Source organism: Crocodylus porosus, unplaced genomic scaffold (genome assembly GCF_001723895.1).
Source record: "Crocodylus porosus isolate Cpor-Errol unplaced genomic scaffold, CroPor_comp1, whole genome shotgun sequence".
Lineage (NCBI taxonomy): Eukaryota > Metazoa > Chordata > Crocodylia > Crocodylidae > Crocodylus > Crocodylus porosus.
The window spans coordinates 35,835,426-35,856,251 of record NW_017728907.1 but is presented as its reverse complement, the minus strand read 5'-3'; the positions used below and the strand labels follow the sequence as shown (position 1 = coordinate 35,856,251).

The 20,826-nt window shown below is 41.3% G+C and overlaps 1 protein-coding gene across 2 annotated transcripts in view; it reads left to right on the top strand.

Annotated features, from left to right (window-relative positions):
• Positions 1-3,584: 3,584 nt before the first annotated feature.
• The window catches only part of LRRC8B (leucine rich repeat containing 8 family member B), a 40,418-nt gene continuing 23,176 nt past the window's right edge, over positions 3,585-20,826 (top strand). Inside the window, exons 1-2 of one of the 2 annotated variants that reach the window (XM_019531139.1) lie at positions 3,585-3,611; positions 17,888-17,943. The gene's annotated coding sequence lies outside the window, so the exon portion shown is untranslated. The remainder of the gene's footprint in view (positions 3,612-17,887; positions 17,944-20,826) is intronic. The other variant, XM_019531137.1, reaches the window with a different exon arrangement.

The window sequence follows — 20,826 nt, the reverse complement described above, 5'->3', positions numbered from 1 at the left end:
ATGCCAATCACTAGCTTTTCTCTAAACAGAAAAAAGGGACCCTGCTGTGTACCCCTGATGTTCTCAGAACTGTGACAGTGAAGGGATATAGATGTTCATTATTTTAGTTTGGCCACCCAGAACATATTTGAAACTGGTGTTATCAAAATTCTGGCAGATGAATAACTATCAGTGTCCAAACAGCAATCTAGAAAAAATTTGCTCTGATGGCCTCACTTATGAGAATTCAAATTTTGAAAAACTGGATCGTCATGAGGTTTTTTTTTTCCCCAGTAAGTAATTAATGGCTACCATAGCACTGTTCTCTCTAGAGCATTTGACAGTGCGAAGAGCCTTTTCCATATATTGGTGCTCTAAGCAGACCAGGACAAAATCATCACTAATTCTACTCCATTAAAATAACATCCAAGGTGAATTTGGCCTGTTGAGTAATGCTACTAAACGCACAAAGATATACAAGTGCTTTTAAGTGATTGGGAAGACACCTATATGCCCACTATCCCCCTTGGACAATCTTAGTCTTCCTTACATGGATTTTGCAGGGTTTGATTAATGGATTTAGATCTGTCGAATTTAAGAGATTGTTTCCAATCTGTGTTTAATGTGACTGTTATAATCTTTTGAAGCTATAAACTATTCAGTCTTTTGAAGCTATTATGTTCAGTTTTATTAATTATGTTTCCTTCACTTTTTAGCACAACAGTGTTCCTGTTTTATAATTTGATAAATTGATACTTTATTATTTTTGGCTGCAAGCCTGTTGCTGCCAGTGAGATGATATGGCAGACCCTGGATGTAGTTCAAGCTTTCAAATTTTATCTTAGTGTAATTTAAAATAATATATTATTTTATTTATTTATTTTTATAGGAAGGGACAATAGTTCTGTTATGGCCTAATGGAGGTAATTGTATATCAGGAAAACACTAAACTAGCAGAGGATTTACTGCTGATGAACTCCTAGGTGGACACATTATGAACTGCATAGCAACTGGTTTCTGAAGAAGACATTTGCAGCATGTTATTTAGTGTTTATCATTAAGAAGAGTGATGAGGTTAGTTAACAGGAGTCACGTCCATTTCACCACCACTTTTGTTAACATAGGATAGTCTGCGGTTGTGTACTGCTAATCAAAGCCTATTACCTGCAGATTAAAGACTTAAAACATCAGCTTAAAACAATACTGTGTAAACAATCACATTTCCTTTCCCATCTTATTAATATCACTTTTAACTATTAAAATATTTTAAAAAATATTTACTTTTTATTATGTTTACATTTTGTATTTCAGCTTGGACAATTCAATCAGTTTCACTTTTGTTTAGAGTTAGTTTCACTTTCAAGTCTGGGTGGCAAAAAAAGTTAGTTGCACAGGAATGGGTATAATTTTAATAACTGTGTAAGTCAGAACTAAAAAGAAACAAATATAGAAAAAATTCTGTTGATTACAGAATTTGCAAACACTTATTTTTCAAAAAAATCTAGCATGCCATTTGATTTATGGCCTTCATTAAAACTGATCAGAAACCAATTTTTGTACTTTTCTCAGGGGGACAAAGGATTTCTGGAAATAGATGCACTCTCCTGAAAGCCCACCTAGTGGCTGATAAATAGCCGTTTATAGTGAAAGTGACATAAAGAGGACGGTTATCTTGTAAATACAGTTTTGAATAAATCCCTGTTAAAGAGCTATTAAGAAGGAAAGCATGGCAAAAAAAAAATCTCAGTAAAGTGGGCTGTTTGTGCAAATAAGAGGCAAGCACAGCCCATCTGTCCCAGATCAAAATAATGATTTGCAGAAACTCAGTTCAGAATCAGAATTTCCCTTCAGTCTTTAATGGCCAGAGAGAAGCAGCAGTTAGTTTATGCAGACATGTTTGGAAGAGGAAGTTTGTACCGGCAATTTGAGTAAAAGGAAATGAAGAGTGTAATTCAAATTAACCAACCATGGTTTTTTGGGGGGTTTTTTTAATGGATTGTGTGCATTAACTTTTTTATTTGGGTTCCCATAGAAATGTGAAGTGCTATGAAAGAACACTCTTCCAGGGGCACAAAGATCATATTATTAAAGAAGCAAAATCTGGCTCCGCATAGACACAAGAACAAAAAAGCCTTTGCTGCAGAACTCACCAAGTTGCTTTTGCTTGCCTGGATTTCAGTGGGCCCGTCATGTTTACAGGAAACATTAAGGCGACAAATGTACCTGGAATACAGGTCCAGTGGGCGACAGTCCAGAATGTTAACATCATTATTTCTAATATAATGAGTGTGCTGGCTGGTCCATAGTAAATACAAAAAGACCAGATCAATGTATCTTGTTACAATATCACACATTTAGGATGGAAGCATACTGGTGTGTCAGAAGAGGCAAGAAACATAGGAGGTTAGATTTACTTGAGAAAAACTATATTTTCACTGCAAGAAACATCATGTGTAGAGGACAACACTAAATTGGTCCTGGCAGAAGGAAGGTGGACTATATCCAGTGTTCTAGAACTCTCCTTTGGTCTGCACATTTAATAGGAAGATTATTGTTCAGATCACTTCCTTATTTGTAAACACACATATATTTAGAAAATGAACCCCTTATTTGGAAGAGCAATACTGGCCAGGTCATAGATTTAACTCCCCTTTAGTACTGCCCAGCAACTGGCATTGAGGACTCCACTTGTGATCCATGGACCTGAAACAGTCTGGACTAAATGAATTGGGAGCTGGACTGTCCTGTGGCAGCTGTGGGCTGCACACAGCCTGTGCGGGATTAAGTTGTGGCCACGAGGCTCCTGTCTGCTGCCGCACCCCAGTTTGGGTCAGAGACCGGAGCTCCTGCGCAACGCGGGCCCGTACCTCGCCCTAGAGTGGCCGGTCGGCATTCGGCCCCGCTGGTGCAGCCCACAGGGTGTTCGGCCCCATCACTTAGAAGCTGGAAAGAGAAAGCCCTACAGAGGGTAGAACCGCATCCCATGCGGGATCAGCTCCCGCACGAATCTGAGGGGGCCTCAAGAGCCCATCCTGCACCGAGACAAAAATCAAGCACATTTCAGATCATCTCCAGAAGCCAGTTCATAAAAGCCTCTGGGGAAGTGCACCCCGGGCAGGCCCTGCCCCTCTGGAGGTTGCCTCGCACATCCGCCCTTCACCATCCCTGCTACAGCCCAGGCTGGTTTCTTCCGTGCTCCCGAAAAGCCGGTGATTGCCAGGTTGGTAACGCGGGTCCGGCTCAGACCCGCCTGGCCGCGCCCTAATCCCTTCATGCTCCCTGCTAGCCCGGCTCCCCGCCCCCCCCGGGCTCAGTGTAAGGCGCGAGGCGCGACGCCCCACTCCGCAGGGCGCAACGGGCCGCTCTCCACCCCCACTCCGGCAGCACGTGGTACCGGTGCGGGTGACCCCACGCGCGCGGCGCCTTTGTGTCCCGCAGCCCCCGGCAGCCCTCAGCTGTTCCGCCAGCCGCGCCCCTATTGGTCGCCGCGCCTGTGACGTGAGGAGGGCGGAGTCCCAGGCCGAGAGGTGCCGGTTGGAGCCGGTGCGTCCCTGCCCTGCCCTGCCCTGCCCCTGCCCCTGCGCGCCGGACAAGGCGGGACCCGCAGGGGGCGCGGGGCGGCCTGGACACAGGTGAGCGCGGAGCGGGGCGGGGGGCGATCGGCACGTGCCCCGCCCTTACCTGCGACGGGAGCGAAACGGCTGAGGGGAGCTCGAAGGCGCCGCCCCCTCCCCCCGCGCCTGGCCTCGGGCCCACACGTCGCACTGCGCTCCCGCCCGCGAGGCCGTGACCTCGAGTGACCCCGGAGCCCGCAGGTGACCTCGGGCGGGCCCCAAGGAGCCGGTCCGCGCCCTGCCTGTCTGCGGCTGCGACTCTGGCACTGCAGTGTCTCGGCAGCCCTGGAAGCGGGGCCCAGGCGGGCTCCCGAGCAGGTGCCTCGAGCCTGCTCTGCAATACAAGGAAGGAGTGCAAAAGGACAGGCTGTCGCTGCTGACTGTCCTGCAGCTGGATTCAGGTGGGCGGAAGCTTATTTTTCTAAATTGTCTTGATTCTGGGCCCTTTCCAAACACTGGTTGGAAAGTTTTAAATACTCAAATCATTTGGCTTAATTGAGTCTGTTCTGACACGTTTTAATTGGGATGCCATGGAGCACACATATCGGCAGCCTTGGGTAGCGGCCGCTGCTAGAGACACACAGCTATGCTGGACAGTTGTGTAGTTTTGAGAAATGGTCAATGTTTGCAATGTGTTACAAACCCAGTGTGGGACTTGTAAAGGTCTTTACGGGGTCCCCTGTTATTCCTCTGGGTTCAATGCCTTTTATAATACTGAAGTTTACATTTGTGTTTACAATAACTTAATTTGACTGAACCTGCCGCTGAGAATGCTCCTTCAAGAAGACGGGCCAGATTTTTAAGGGTATTCGGGTACCTAATTCGCACTGATCTCTGTGAAATAGCTGCAGAAACAATCTTGTTCAAAAGGTGTCTGCAAAGTAATATGTCCTTTGCTCATTTATAAAAAGGAAATATAGGCCGAAAATGCACCGTAATGAACAAACACCCTCTAAAACCTGTTGGAAATGAATAGATTAACAGAAACCTACTTTGTCCTGCTGTGCTAGTGTTTTTCTGTTATAAAATAACATTCTCATTCCTCTGTTGCCATTTGAATTTAAGTCTGTTCACAGCCTCTTTGTATAATATATGTTCTGTTAAATCATCAGACCTATATACAGCTGTGAGCTCTATTAAGAGGGGAAGAGATTTTTTTCATAACTGTTTCAGCTAGTAGCTGTGGAAATGGGAGGAGATGAGTTCTATTATTTTATAACTTCTTTTTCCTGTCTTTTATTTTTCTTTCATTCTTACCTAATCTACTCCGTCCAGCCTACAAATCTTTTCCTTCTCAAAATCTGTCTTCTTCAATGAAGGGAGGATTTGGAGAACTTGGGAAGAAGATACCAACACATCCTTTCCTTGGGCCTTAGAGGGAAAAGCAAAGGTATTCTTGACTTTCTGTCACTTTCCATCTCTCCAGGAAGTCATGATGCCTGTAAGGATGGAAACTTCTGTAATGTAATTATTTTCATCAATATATGAACAGTGAAAAATAAGTTCTTTATTGTAGTGTTGCTGGAGTGAGATCACCAAAGTAGCATTTTGGTGGGTACCTTAATATACCAGCTGCCAAAGTCAACTACTTTTATTACTCCAGTACATAATCAGACCTGCCAAATGTCACGTGTTTGCAAATACATACAGACAGAAAAACCTTCCCCCAGAAAATACCTTGTGGTCTATGGAAAAATACATTGGGTTGGGAATCTGGAGATCATGAGTTCTAGGCTTGCCTCTTTTGCAGAATATGAATAATATTTTTGACTGTTAAGATTAAGCAAGGCCTTATGCCCCTACCTGAGATTTAGAATTTAATTCTCTAATTTACAATTCGAAGGGCTCTGTACCTCCATTCCAAATTTTTTAGGGTTCACAAATGAAAAAAAGTTGAAAAATCACTGCTTTAAACAAATGGCTCTCTCCTGTTCTTTGACGGCATTTTTAAGACCTTTGTCTCTGTAGACTTGTGCTTGTATAGTAGGAATAGATTCTTATCCTACCAACTGATAGAAGTTTGTGCTGGGGATCTGATGATGTTGGGTTTAGATATAATGGACAGTTCCTATGAAGAAAAGATGTACATGCAAGGAGTAAAATCAAGGTTAATGGATAACTCATTCTTGCTTGTCTTTACTTTTAAACACTAGGATGAGTTTTCTTTTAATATAGTAGTTTTGCATGCAGTGCGTTTATCTGAGATACTTAACTTGCTAATAAGGTTCAGATCTTTACATCAGTTTGATTCAGCTCAGTAAGAATTGTGTTGTCTATTGCATTTAATAAGTGTGTTACCCACATAGGAGGAGTTTGCACATCAGAAAATAGCCACTGTGTTTTGCACTAGTTCTCAAACTTAGCATGGAAGCAAAGACCTATGTAGGTTGCAGAGAATGAACTGTCCCTGGTACTTCATAAGGAGGCCTCTTTTCCCCAGTCAAGTTTGAAATATTTTAGTAGGGAAGTTAATGTGGATAGTTTGCCCTACTGCTATCCTATAGATAAGCAGATGACTTTTCATTCATATGGAATAGTTTTAATAAATTTTAAATCCCATTCTCTTTTAAAAAAATGCAGGCTTCTGTAAACTAATTTATCATTAAATATCTTACATAAGACAGTAGTATTGAAGTGATGTTGTAGCCATGGTAGTCCAGGAAAAATGCAAGAGGAAATGATTTTTCGTAGATTACTTTTTTTTTTTTTTTTGGACCAATTATATAAGTGATGGGGAGATGGAGTATTTGGTTCTTTGGTATCCAAAAGCTTGTCTTTCTCGGGCCCGAGGAAAAAAAACATAAGATCATTTCTGTCACTATGTCATCAGACTTGGCAGAAATGCAGTCAGAAACAAAAAGAGGTTTCTTCTGCAAGTGATTGACATGAATATCTGTATTATTTAGTTCTGAATTAAAACTTTAAACAAGTCAAAACTGAATAATAAAATTTCATATCCAGTTTCCTCAACACTTAAATTTAAGATTGCTGGATTTGACAACCATGTTGCCAGCATGATAGTTTGTATGCAAGCTAGTACCAGGTCTGATTTCTCTTCAGAAAATTTCTGCTAGCCAATTCAATACCATTTTAATTTAAGTAGAATCAAATTGTGAGACTCAAATGGTATTTTTTCCATCCTGAAACAGTAAAAAACACAAATCTAGATTTTTACCATTTTAAAAACTGAATTGCAAAATTACTTACTTACACAACCTGCCTGGAACTTTCACTGTAAATGTGAATGCACTTCCATAATCCATTTCATGTTGTTATTTCACATCATATACATAGATGTAGTTTCTCACCAAGATTCATACTAGCATGAGAATTTCTAAGGAAGTAATCAACTCTTCAGACACTGGGCAGGTTAAATGAGGAAACAACACGGTCAAAAAGTAATCTGTTTCCTTGACTTCAGAACCTGTCAGTGAGGTATTTGGTTTTCATTGCTGATTTATTTTTTTTTCCTGTAATGTCAATGGATTTTTTTTAAAGTAATCTGTTTTTATAAATATGGTCTACTAAATTTGATGTCATAAGCATGCATTTTATTAACCAAAAAACAACACTTTTCAGAGTCTTACACCATGGTCTGTGCAGTATCATTAACCATGGGGAGGGGGGAAGAAAGAAAAAAAAAAAAAAACAACTTTTGATCTGTATTGCTTTTTTCCTCTTCAAAAAAAACAAAACAAAAAGCTCTGTTAATTATTAGGCTGCATTGTAAGATTTCTATAGGTTAAATTAGGAGTGGAAGGGGCCTCTGGGCATCATCATGTCCAGTCTCCTACATTTGCATGCAGCATGTTTACTTACAGACTAGGGACAGAAGTTGCACAGAAACCAATTTAAGTGATCATCAGAAACTGATTGAAACCTGTAACAGAAAAGAAGTTCAGTGTGCATAAACCACAGTTCAAAATAGCCAGAACTGGTTTAAGATAAACCTGGATAGATGTAGTATCAGACTTCATTGATTTAGGTCACGTTGGTTTACGGAACTTCAGCCACAGATCTCTTCCTGGTTCAAGTTAACTCACAGTCCCCCAGCATCCCAAAATGCTTTTCAGTCCTGGGCTGTGCTGTCTGCTCTGAAAGAGCAGGGACTGCGTTGCTCCTCTGCTTCCTTCCTGCCTGTGTTCATCAGCCCATGTGGGAGTGGGGAACAGACCCCCAGACTCTCATAGCCTGGATCTACGAAACCCTCCTTCTATGGGAGGTACTCCCCTGCACAGCTGCTTGCCTTAGCTCTGCCAAAGGAGGGAAGGGGAAGGAGTTCCTAAGGCCCTGGGGGTGCAGACATCTCAGGGGGTTTCCTCCACCCTGACCTAAGGGCTGTGCCTGGCTATGAGACCCAGGGGCAGAGGGGAATTCTGCCCTTCCTCTTCTCAGTTGCTGATTGCTTCAGCTGCTGCCACAGGAGGGAGGGAGGAAGGAGTTGTCATCTGAGCCAGGTGCGGGTACAATAGAGAGCCCTTGCCTTGGCTGAGGAGGAGGGAACCCCCCAGCCCAGGGCAGCCCCACAGAGCTGAGGGGAATTCTTCCCCTCCCAAACCCCACAGCTGCTTATCTTAGCTGCTGCCAGTCTCAAGGCAGCTTGGGGCAGCTTCAGGGAGCCGAGGGAAATTCACCCACTCCTCCACAACTGCTTGCCTCAGCTGCTGTGAATCTGAGGCAAAACCAACTACGGAAATATAAAATGTAAGTGCAAAAGTTTTAATATAATTACTATAAGATCTGAATGAATAGTATTAGAAGTATAGAATCAGTCTTTTTTGAACAAACCAGTAAAACTTTAAATTTGCAAATAGTTTAACTGTGGAATCTTTGGGGAGGGAGGGTTTGGGGCAGTTGATTAAGAAATTGTTAAGCCAATGGTGATTTTATATTGATACAAGGTGATAATTTATTATTTTGAACCTTTGAAGAGAAAGAGACTGAAACCAATTCCTGTAGTGCTTTGTTAGCAGATTGGTGACATAAGAAAACTGTTTGCTAAGTAAACGTGTTGTTTAAATATGAACATTGTAGTGACAGTGATTTCAATTCAGCAGGGCACTTAAAATGCATGATTAACTGAAATGGGATGGGATCATTAATATGCTCTAGTACTTTGCTAAATTGAGGTCTTTTCAAGACCAGTGTGTAGTTTGTCTCAGCCTGACATTCTAATCCAAAGGTAAAGACTCTTCACTATTGTATTTGTGAAATTACTAATTGAGTTTGATGGTCTTAAGGATATTAAACTTTAATTGCTATATTTTGATTTAAAAAATTCAGCTGTGCTTCATTTATTAGCTATTCAGAAATCATTGTTCCTATAAAAAGTTGATAATGAGTTTCAATTTGGTCAACTTTAACAAAGCCTGCTGTTGATAAACTAGTTTTTAAGCCTCCCTGTATAGCACTCTCGTAAAGAGATCTTTCAAATGTGCGTTATGTAATTGGAACGTACTTTGCCAACTTGGGCTTGAAAACAGTATAAAAAGCTTTAGAGGTAGAAGTGGGATTAACCAGAGTTGTTAGGACAGGCTCTTATTTGTTGTTTTGAAGGCTTCCCATAGCAGTTTCATTAATAATCCTTGTGTTTGTATGTTTTATAAGAGACCAGATTAATAATGAATCATGTTTAGGTGTTAAAGGTTTTGTAGCTTCTTCTACAGTCCAGTGACAGCATAGTATGCAGGATGCAACTTAAAAACATGATCCTGAAGTGTATTATTGAGCCTGAAAGACCTGGGAGACAACAGCACTCTTGCTGCTTGAAGAATAGGACTAAGTTGTTTCTTAGGTACCTCTTCTACCCTAAACCCTCCAGTAATTCTTTTTGTAATATCTTAACCTGAAAAATGTAACTATTTTTCTAAACTATTGTGAACTGGGCTTCAGAGACTTGCATACATGTACTTACATGCACGATATTGGAGATTGAAAGAGGCAACCATACACTAAGGTTGTATCAACTCTGTGGCACCACTTTAGTTTATACCCACTAGACATTAGCCACTTCTCTGATTTCACATTTATGAAGTATATTTCACTTTATTAGGTTGGCTTTGAAACATGACTGACTTCTTTTGAAACTGGAAATATTTAATCTTGTTAAGTAAGATACTAACCACCATGAACAATTTAATTAGTTTTCCAATGACAGGAGTGCTACAGTCATATTATATACTTCCTTTTGTAGAGTTGCACACATTTACACTCCCACAATTTAAATATCCTATTCTGTATGACTTGAAAATAATTAACTATGGCTTTCTTGTCTTTCCTTTTGGAAAACTACTTCTCTGAGTTTTGTCATATGTATCCATCCAATGTCAGCGAAATTTAGAAGCTCTTGAAAAGTTTTTCTATTCAGGATTCATTTAAGCTTCAAAATGTACTTCAGTGTGCTGGAGATTGACTTTGGTGAATGAAACAGACCCAAGGATAGGGATTCAGAAACAGACAAAGCCTCATGTTAATAATCCTTGAAGGCCAATTCCTAATTCATCTCTCAGTGGGTGGGTATAATTGGTGGCTTTACACTGTCCCACTCCATAATGGTATTCATAATGACCACAAAAGAGAGATTTCTTTGGGAGTCTCAGTGGGGTGAATGGGCAGTGAGCATTGATGGTGCATTCATTACCATAGCTGGCATTAGTTGGTAGGAGTACTGAATTAAGCCAGCATGGTATGACTAGGGTCTGTCATCCACTCCTCATCACTTTGAGAATGCCCAGTGTTTTCCTGACATCATCCAGAACTCAGCTGGGTTGAAACTTGGTATCAGCCGCTAGGTAGGTGCATAACATGTACAGGAGTTTCATGGTAATACTTGTGAGTTTATTAATTATTTGCAGAAAACAGATGGACCTTGTGTAGTTCTGTACCAAGAAGGTAGACCAATATAGGTTTTAGGCTTAACTGCTTTGTTGTTAATTTCTTAGCATCCTTTCAGCTTGGTCTGCCAAGTAACAATAGCATGTCATTTTGTGTGTGTGTGTGTGGTGTGTTTTTTTTTGTTGTTTTTTTTTAAATACAGATTAACTTGGAATTATTTTTGTAGCCTTAAATTCTATTATGAAATGGTTCCTTGCAATGTATTTGTTCAGGAGGAATACATCTGTTCCCTGTCTGTGTTTAATATAACCCAGAACTGGAAAAGGCTTCTTCTTTGAAGTCCAGTTGTCTGCTGTCACAGGCGACTACGTAATGAAATCCTTTTCATAAACTTGCCATGCTCCATTTTTTCCCCATTACACCAATTGGAAAGTGGTTTCTGAACCTTGCTGCTCTGACGGCTAGAAATTGTCTTCTAATTTCCAACCTAAATTATTCATGGTTCATTTAATCCCAGTTGTTCTTGTGCCAGCATTGTCCGTTAGCTAAAATATCCTGTCTGGTGCTCACCATTCTGCCCTTAAAAGTATTTACAAAGAGCAGTTATATCCCTGTTCAGCCTTCAGTGTGCTAGGGCAAGCAAGCTCTTATTCTGCTTTCATAAGTTCTCAATTTCTCTGATCATCTTTATGGTCTTTCTCCAAGCTACCTATTCCAGTTTGAATTAATTTTTCTTGAAGATGGGTGACTAGAATTTTATCTAATAATCCAAATGAGTTTGTGCCAGTGTCTTGTATGACAGCATTGCTTCCTAGTTTCGAGTGGTACATCCTCAGGTCATACTAGCTGCTGGTTTGGTTTTGTTTTTTCTCCATGGCTGCATCTCAGCTGTGGCTTGTAGTCAGTCATCCTGTAAAAGGGTCTTTCTCCTATCATTTCCAAACTTATGATGAAATACTCTGCTATAAAATGAGATTTCCTATCTTAATCAAGTCACTTAGTGCATCTGAACGCTGTATGCCAACAACATTTGCTTACTCTTATTTTGTGACAAAATCATTAAGGGAAATATTAAATACAGTCATCCTACTGCGAGTCCTTGAGAGAGTCTTCTAAAGTTCCTTGTAGCCCATTATGTTGTTACCAATTATAACTATTAACATTTGATAAATTAGCGTAATAATTATTTTACGTTAGTTTAGATCTACTAAATTCCCATCGTCTTTCTTTGGTGATCATAACTAATTTTCTAGAATCCAGTTTTGCCTGGCTAGATAAACCAAACCTCTGGTTAGTCTGATCTTTGATAAACCTACATCATTTTTTAAAATCTAATTTATATCTTTGTCATAAATTTGTTCTGAAGTCCTCCTACATGCTTGTTCTTTACCTTAAACACAAAAATTAAAAATTTAAATTTCTTCTGCAGTTGCTTGAAACCCTTTCCAGTACGTTGGCTGTTCTATATTCATATAACATATATTATTTGATTCTGGACTTGTGCCAATTCTTTCTTCGTTCTGAAATAAAATGAAAATTACTTTGTCCTACTGATTTGTTCACTAAGCTCTTGGAGTTTTGCTTCCACCTTGAATGTGATAAATTCCTTTTTTTTTAGACGCTTCTTATTTCCATTTGCTTTCCTGTTATTGCCCCATGCTCTAAATAAATTTTATTAAAAATAAGGAAACTAGTAATTTAGTGTTAGATTGTCCTTAATTTCAACTTGATATCCCTGCATAGCCTCTTTTTTTCTTTCTTGAAATTTGGCTAAGGCTCCTAGCAGACATTACATTTCCTACCATGATAAATGGTAGCATACCAAACTTTCAAATATTTTATCAGGCAATTAAAAAAACCAAACAGCCACAAAAATAGCGAACCTACCTCAAAGATGCTACTTGCTAAAGATGGAACTTCTTTGAAGGGTAATATATCACAGGTTAATCTGAATGTCTGCAATGTTATTTAAGAACACTAGCCAATTGGCTGTCAGGAATGATGGTGGGTGGGGGCACTGCCACCTACCACCCTGTGTCACCGCCACTTTCCAGGAAAAGGGGTGGGGGGGAGCTTGCCCCTCTGTCCCCCTCAGCCAGCACCCTGTGCCACCACTGGGGGGGGAAGCGGGGTGGGCACGCAATTCCCTGTGCAAGTGCTAACAGGCAAAATGGGTTATTAATGGGACCAACATTCTGTTTTGGAGGCACTTTATAACAGTCAATGAGCCATCACTGTGTTGTGGATCCCACTTCGGTTAGGTAGTAATTGTTGCCATTTAAGGTTATTTTCCAATTAATGCTTCATCCCTCCTCCACTCCTGTGTTATTAGTGGGTAGTGCGCAGCTGTGAGGACTCTCCCTGCTACACCTGGCCTCACACCCAGAGCTTGAGATAAGCCATTAATCCTGGCTTTATCGCCAGACATTAAGATAATGCTGCTGCTGCTGCTACGGTACTCCCATCCCATCGCTAGTACCTTTAGCTTTTTGCCTTGGTTCCCATTCTGAAAAAGTAGCAGCAGTTGTCTCTGTTCCCATAGAATCATAAGGCTGGAAGGAACCCCAAAGGATCATTGGGTCCAGCCCCCTGCATGATCAGGAAAAACATCTGGGGTCAGACCACCCCAGCCAGGTGACTCTTGAAGACCTCTAGGGTAGATGATTGCACCATCTCTGGGGGGAGCTTGTTCCATAGTCTGGACACCCTAGCTGTAAAGAAGTTTTTCCTAATGTTCATCCTGAAACTATCTTCCAGGAGTTTGTGGCTATTGTTTCTAGTTTTCCCCCAGGGTGCCCTGGTGAATAGTTGTTCACCGAGCTCCTGATATATGCCTCTGATATAGAGGTAAGCTGCAGTCGGGTCCCCTCCCTCAGCCTCTCCTCGTGTAGCTTGCCCTGATCATGTGGGTGGCCCTTCTCTGGACCCTCTCAAGCTTTAGCACTCCTTGTTGAAGTGCAGAGCCCTGAACTGGACACAGTACTCCAGCTGTGGCCACACCAATGTTGAGTAAAGTGGGAGAATCACTTGCAAACAACTCACTAGCATGGATAAAGGTATTTTATTACAAGCCATGCATTTTAAGCCAGCAAGCAAGGAAAGGAGAAAACAAGTGGTTTTTAGATCATCAGATCTGTCACTTGGTCAATTTTGAAGACTTCTTATAGAGAAACCTGAGCTGGTACAGTGGCCACAGCATTGGTTGTACTGTTTTGGATTCTTCTAAATGCTGATGCCAACCCCAGAAGTCAGCCTGAAGTCTCTCTGATCCCCCATCCTAGTGAACTCAGTTTGTGCAGTGCAGTCCAGGGCTATTTCATAATGAGAGAGGATGAACCATGGGGTGGGCTAGGGGCCCTGAGTCCATGTGGAGCAGGAAGGAGGTCTGCCACTACCTCCTCCCACCAACCCTAAAAGGCTTTCAGCCTCTCCCACCCAAATATTTCAGTATACTGCATATAGCTCCTATGGTTGTGGGCTCTTCAGAGCAGTGGTTGAACATTCCCCTCAAATAAACTGGATGGGGGTGAGGAAGCTTGCTCCATTCGCAAGCTGTGCATTTTGAGTGGTGCAGCAGTCACCTGTCTTCAGACTTTTTGAGTTATTGGCTGACAGTTAAACTAGAGGCAGATCGACTATGACCTTTCAAGCCTCCCGGTTGGATCACGCAAGGTGGCTGTAGCAAATAGTGAAGTATACCATTGGGTATTCCTTGACATTCCAGGAAAGACCCAACTGCACTGGTGAGTTGTCATAGTGTGCCCACCCTGTCCATGAGACAGTCTTCAGAGACCAACATTTATTTACAGTAAGAGGCAAGCAAAGGCTGCTGCACTGTCTTGCACAGCAATAAGCAGGTGCTGTCTCTGCTGTGGAGTTAGATGCATCAGGGTGACATTGTCCAAGGTACTAACATCCTGCAGTTATAGACCAGGGGCATTGGAGGGACCCAAAGTAATAGATCATACTCAACCCCAGCCCAAAGGAGCAGGACAGACCCCACCAAGCACAGCCACAGCCCCACCCCCACCCACCTCAAGTGGCCCACTGTGTTTTATAGCTCCCATGAGAGTTAGGAGACCTGGCCTCTTGTACCCAATTGCTGTCTGCTTGTGGCTTGCCAAGCATGGTCCCCACTTTCCTCGGTCCTTAGGAAAAGAGAGAATGAGGTTAACATCCTGAGAGTAGGCAGGGTGAATGAGCCTGTCCACTGGATGGGTGGCCTTGCAAGTTGCAACCTTTGAGGAGTTTTTCATGCTCTCAGAGCAACAGTGAACTCCTGTTCATCTTTTACTGTCAGGCTGGCACCTGTAAATGGCAGTGGTAGCACCTTGGGAACAACAGCCTGAGGATACAGTCAGAGACTTTCAGAAAATTTCCAGGTAGAGAAAGACTTGCATCTGCACAAAGATGGACATGCTGGCCTCTTTGCTTCAGGCTAGCTGCTCCTGGATAATGGAGGCCAGGCAACGGAGGGAGGAACAGCAGATCTATCACCGCCAGTTAATGGCCTCCATCAGGCACAGGATCAAGGAGTTGCAGTGCACTACTATGCAATTTGTCAGGTGCTGTGCAGAGGTCAAAGAGTGACACATGGCCATTGCTGAGCATACAAATGAGATACTTGGGGAGTCCATGAGAGTTGAGCAGGAGTCTATGGATCACCTCACATCAGACGAACCTGCAGACAGAAGGGAAACTTTATGCTCTCTGTGTTGCTCTGCAATTTAACACACAAGTGGGATCGTCCAGTTGTCCCTGGGGACACATGCTGCTACTGAGTTTCAGCATCCCACAGGAGTACCTTGAGACAGGAGAAGGAACAAATGCCCTCCATCCGTTGGACAGGCATGCCCCCGCACCCTAAACAATTATGCAGTAATGGCTACTGCACATGGAGATGTGCTGTGTGGAAATGCTGTGGCTGTGCCAGATGCACAGCATGCTTACATTCACAGGGGAGTGGCAGGTTTCTTCTGTGGTGGTTTCATCTGTATGAAAAACAATACCTGTAATAGTATCACCCTTTGTTGATTCAAAAGCAGTTTGAAGAAATCTGTCCGATATAGCCCGGAAACTAAAATATGAGCTGGGGTGTTGGAAATGATTTGTTATGGACTGCTTCTAGAAACAGGATAAAATATTCTGTCTGAAAGAGTAAAACATATATATAGGAAACATCTTTGGAGGTTTGGTTTGTTTTCCTTGAAAGGTCTTGTTTTTCCTTAGACTATACTTTTGCAGAAAGAACATCCCAAAAGACAAACATAATTTAGCTCCTTCCCCGAAATTTAAGCTAATGCTTGTGTGTGTGACATTTGGAAGGTCTAGATCTAGAAAGGGAGAGCTAATAAGGAGGTCCATAGAATGTTTCTGTTGGCAAGGAATCCCTTCAACAGTCCTCAGTAGTTTATGGTTGTCAAAGTAATAAGGCATCAAATTGGGTAGGTCATCCCTAAAAGTTTTTAATGTTGCATTATAAATGTAGACTGCTGAGTTGTATGAAAAGCTATTGGGACAGTCTCTCAAGTCACTTGATAGATAACTCCAGCAGATGGCTAGATGTGCAATGTTTGATCTTATTTATAGTTACACCCCTCTGTTGCCCCAGGATTCCTTTTACCAGAGACCCCCAAGGATTGACATGACCCCTCATCCGATTTGGTATCAAGTGAACTTCATTAGTAACTCCTAGACTTATTACAAGATAATTAGCCTTGTAATATGACCTGGCAAGCAGTTCCTTAGACGTTACAACAGCGACCTTGGGTGGTACCAGCCTCAGATCCTCTGCTGTGTGTGGGATGTTAGTTTCTGGATTCCTTGTTACTCAGAGCAAGAATTCCAAGGCTGCTTCTGTCTCCCCAGGGTGGCAAGGCAAACACACACTGTCTCTTTGTCCACTACTTTTGTAACTTTATCATCTCAAACTTTCCAGTCCTCAAGTTTCTTACCGTATCTTTTTAGATAAAGTACTCCAATCCTATTCCATTTTTTGTTTTCTTTTCTTCTAGGGAAACTATTGTACCTGGTAGCCCACTGCACCAATCACAGCACTCTTTTTTTTCTTTTTTTTTCCCAGTGCCTTAGGCACTCTATACAATTTAATTACTTAGTTCCGGGAAGGCCTAAAGTTATAATAAGAGCCTGAGCATAACTTAGTTTGCCCACTCCACTCATACTACCTGTTGTCAATACGTTTAATTTCGGGGTGTGCCATCTGCTACGACCAAACACTAACGAGTAATAGTTTTTACCCTAGTTAGGTGGGGGAAAAAGTCAGTCCTGCATTCACACTAACAACCACCTCCTCCTCAAAGTCTAACCTAGTGTTACAGCTCTTCATAGCTGAGAAATCAAACAGAGGTCCAAACCTTAGTCCTCTTTTTCTAACCTGTTATTCAAATACCTTCAGATTCTCTGTTCTTTCTCTCTAAGGGTCATAGACTGTTACTGCGTGTTATTTGATCAACATACAGTTCTAATCAAGAGGTAATACACATAGAATGAGGTGGCATTGAACGGCAGTCGGAGAAAATAGCTTTTTAAAAATTAAATTAGTATAGCTACATAATCTTGTCATTGCATTACTACATAGATGCAACTGAAAAACATCTTGAAGTTAATAATGCAGAAGAAAATTGACTTGCTAGATTTCAGCATGGGGGGAGGATTCTTGTCTTGTCACAAATGGATTGCAACAGAATTAAGAAGTTCACTAAGACACAGTTTAGGACACAAATTAGCTTTTATTTGCAGGAGTCTTTTTGTGTGTGCTTCCAGCATTATTAGTTAGATATTAATTTCCCCCAATTGCTCCCTTTGTACAGTTTGGGAATTGATGCCTCTTGATCATGTGTACCTTACTGAGGGATACCGTGAACTGGCCTGTCTTTGGGGAATGTTTACTGTGTGTTTTTGAGGCTCCCTAGTTATGACAGATTTTAATATCTTGTGAATGATACTTTTATGCTCAGGGCTTACATACTTAATGATGTTTTAATTTTTTTTAGTGGAAGCCACGTATTTCTGTTCCATGATATGTCACCATTGGTAAATTCCCTCCCCTCCACTCCACTCTCTTTCCCCACCTTCCTCAGTTCTAGTGCTTGCTAGTTTTTCTGAACATACTGAGGATTGAGAGGGGGGGAAACACAGGTTTGTTTGTTATGCCCTACGAACCTGTATTTTCCCCCTTCTCAATCCTCATGCTGGAAATAAATGAATTGTGATGAAATCATGCCAGCAGGTGGTGTCTTTATTGAATTGGTCCTATCCTCATTATGTAGGAAACTCCAAAGCCTTTTTTCAGTAAAGAATATATTTTTGAAGCTTATGTTGCATTTTGTATAATATACTTGTTGAGGTTTTTAACGCATTACAGATATTGAGAACATTCCATAGTTGCCCATATATCTGTATTTAGGAAGTAGGTTAATGAATCTACAATATTTTTATAGGAATTGTCAAGAAGTCACACCAGTGCCAGAGCTTCTGAGTGATTAGTATATAGCAGGTAAGACCAGTCCTGAGTTTTGAGGGGAAAAAAACTACTTTCTTACTCTGTACTAAAAAAATGAAGGGAGAAATGTGTGACATGTACCATAACATTTTAAGGTGAAATGAAAGATATCTTTATGGTAACAAATCCACCATTTGATTTTTCCTTTTAATACAATTGGTTGGGAGCATTCTCTCCAAAACAACTTTATATTTTCCTTTACTATTATAGTATAATCAATATTTTACATTATGTAGTATGGGAGTTGTTTTAGGATTTGAACAGATCTTTCTCAGGTAAATTTGAGTGTGATTGGTTTTATTTAAAAAAAAAAAAAAAAATTCTCTTCAGACAAAATAATTTTAAAGATTACCTGAAGTGCTGCTCTTCAGAATGAGCCTAAGAGTTGTGTTTCAGAGGAGAGGGGGGCTATTTTTTAAACAGCAAGGTGAACGTGCATATTTGGTTTGGACAAACGATTGGCATTAAACCAATAGCAATTTACATTTAAAACAAATCTGTAATCTTTGAGAGACCAAGACTAGGAAAAAGTGTGTGTGTGTGTATGCACGTGTCCAGAAAATGGATTCTGTGGATTTTCAGTCTATAATTTTTTGTATTTAAATATTGTTTTGATTGAACTGTATCACATGTAGTCATGCTCGTGCTCCCCTAACAGTGTCTGTATAGTATCACAGAAGTAATGTAGTTGGTTGTCGCCCAGTTCTAGGGGTGCACTGATCAGATTTTCTTGGCCAATACTGATAGCTGATGATTAACCAACCGTATCGGCCAATACTGAGCTGAAAACTGATATTTAGTAATAGTTCAAGGCATTTTGAACTACTGACATAAATTTATTAGCCTGAAAAAGGGCATTTGTGCCTAAAAACTTGCAGAGAACAATTTTTCCAGCTATTCAGTTGGTCTAATAAAAGATCATCTACCCAAGGAGCCTCATCTGCCCATGTCCATAGACCAACACTGCTACACCCAGCAACTTCTTTTTTTTATTTGCTCCCCACATGGTTCATGCTGCCATGTGGGTGGGGGGCAGGGCAAACCCTTGTGCAGACAGTGGCGCCCGGCACACTTGGAGCCCCAGAGCACACTGCTGCTTCAGTGCTGGCAGGCCCCACACAGCCAAGGTCCGGTGACCACCAGGGAGAAGCCACTTTTTCAAAGGCACCCAGTGCCCATCAGACCAGAATGTCCCTTGTGCGGTGCCTTACCCCAAATACATGTAGCCCAGTGTCTCTGCACAGCCCCAGTGCTCAGGGATCTGCCCTATGCATGGCATTTCCATGGCAGTGGCAGCAGGAGCTGGTAACAATCCCTTTGTTGCTAAGCGTGGCACCTATGACCGTTCCCCAGTGCCCTCTTCTGCTGTTTGCTGGGACCTGTAGTCTACAGTGGGGTCAGGCTGGCAGCAAAGGCACAAGGACTCGCCAGGGTGCTCTGTGCATGCAGCCATCATAATACGCTACAGTAACCAAAAAAAGGCTGATAGCCAATAACAGACAGACAAGGTTCTTTGGGTAAATCCAATATCTTTTATTAGACCAACTCAAGTAGTTGGGAAAAATTCTTCGTAAGCTTTCAGGTACAAATACCAGCCAGTAACATCATTTTTCCTTTTGGCTACCAGATTGCCACTAATAACTGATATATTGGTGCACCCCTACCCAGTTCATTCAAATCCATCTACCTGCATTCTTCCCAATCCAACTTGAGCTCCTTTTTCATACTGAGCATTAGTATTGCGGTATCAGCAATGCTGCTTGCTTGTAGCCTAAAAGTGATTTGTAACCAGTTTTGGCCTAGTAAAACCAAATTACTTATGGGAAGTTTAACTCCTAAGTCCCAGAACTCTGGTAAGAATCCAGCCAAAGTAGTGAGACATCCCAGAAGGCACTGAGCCTAGCAGTAGAACGTTTATATCTCCCCAGAATGCAGAAGGCTCATATTTGAGAAGCTCAGGTGAGGTAGATGCAAAGACTTTCAAAAGTTTATCTTAAATTGGCATAAAAAAGAAAAGTGAATGCCTAAATCTTGTGAAAATGAATGATATCTGTAAGAAAAAAGTACAATGCTCCATTATAGAGAAAATTCAAAGGCACCCAGTAGGGGGAGCTGGTATCTTCTGTGTTTGAAATGTAGAGGTGTAGTAACCAAAGGCTTAACTAAGCTCTCCAGAAAGATTTCCCAGTAGTATTAATTACTCTACTACTTAAGGGTTTTAAGAGGTTAGAATAATTTGTTCTAATAATTGGACCTGGTATCCATTTCTAGCAAAATCACAGAATTAGAGAGAAACCTGGCTCTACAGTGGTTTTGCACATAGTAGGATGCACTCTTGGTACCTTTATTGGTAGAAAAACCTTTAAATTAGAGGGAAGGAAAGGGTAAGCAGCCATAAAATTGAGTTAAATAGTAATCCAGTTATAACTGCCTTGCAGATTTTAGAATAAACTTTTAATTCTTTTGAATGTTAAGATCCTGCTTTTATTTGTTGTTCAATTTCATTCATGGAGTTCTCAGTTTCAGAATTAATTTGATAAACCTTTTTGCCATCAGTCATATTTGGATGGGTAAAATGAATTAAAAGATTTTAAAAAAGAAGACAGACTAGAAAACATTGAAGTCACATAGCGAAAGCAAAGAACTGAGCAGTGTGAGAATTCATTGAATGATAGAACAGAAAAGGAAATATTATCACCAGTAGCTAGCGGTCTGGACTTGATAAAACCACATCTACTTTCACCAGTGCAGGACCTTGGACACAAGAATATTTGCAGAATACATTTAATCAGTGGCAGGTCCTGTCAGACCAACCTGGTGGCCTTCTATGATCAGATTACCAGATCATTAGATGCAGGGGTAGCAGTGGACATAGTC